Source organism: Penaeus vannamei, chromosome 34, assembly GCF_042767895.1.
Source record: "Penaeus vannamei isolate JL-2024 chromosome 34, ASM4276789v1, whole genome shotgun sequence".
NCBI classification, from domain to species: Eukaryota; Metazoa; Arthropoda; class Malacostraca; order Decapoda; family Penaeidae; genus Penaeus; species Penaeus vannamei.
The window spans coordinates 14,813,223-14,813,878 of record NC_091582.1 but is presented as its reverse complement, the minus strand read 5'-3'; positions in this window follow the sequence as shown (position 1 = coordinate 14,813,878).

Sequence of the window (656 nt, the reverse complement as noted above, 5' to 3'; positions counted from 1 at the left end):
AGGGAAGGAGGGAGAGAGGAGAGGGGAGGAAGGAAGGGGAGAGGGAGCGGAAAAGGGGGAAAGAGGGAAGGAAGAAGGGGGAGGGCGAAAATGGGAGGTAAAGGAGGGGAAGAAGGAAGGAGGAGAGAGGGGAAAGAGGGAAAGTGAGGAGGGGAGACGGGTGAAAGAGGGGAGAAAGTAAGGGGAAAGGGGAGAATAAAAGGAGAAAAGAGGGAAAGAGAAAAGAGGAGAGGAGGGAGCGAGGAAGGAGGAGGACGTAGAAGCAAGCGAGGGGAAGGAGGAGGAGGAGGAGACTGCTAAGAAGGGCAAGGTGAGAGGGGAGAAAGGTGAAGGAAGGGAAGATGGAGGAGGGAGAAAAAGGGAAAGGGTGAAAAAAAGCGAGGAAGCAAAGAAGATAGCCAGGGGAAAAGAGGAAAGGAGACAGAGAAGAAGGACAATTAAAGAGAGAGAGGGGAGAACAAAATAAAGGGGAGAAGGGGAGGAAATAGGGGTTGAATAGGGGAGGAAGAGGAACAAGAAGAGAGGAGGGAGGTGAGAATAGAAGAAAGGGAAGAGGACTTAGAAAAGGATTGGAAGAGGGGAGGAAGAAGGACAAGAAGAGAAGGGAGAGGGGAGGAAGAAGGACAAGAAGAGAAGGGAGAGGGGAGGAAGAAGGA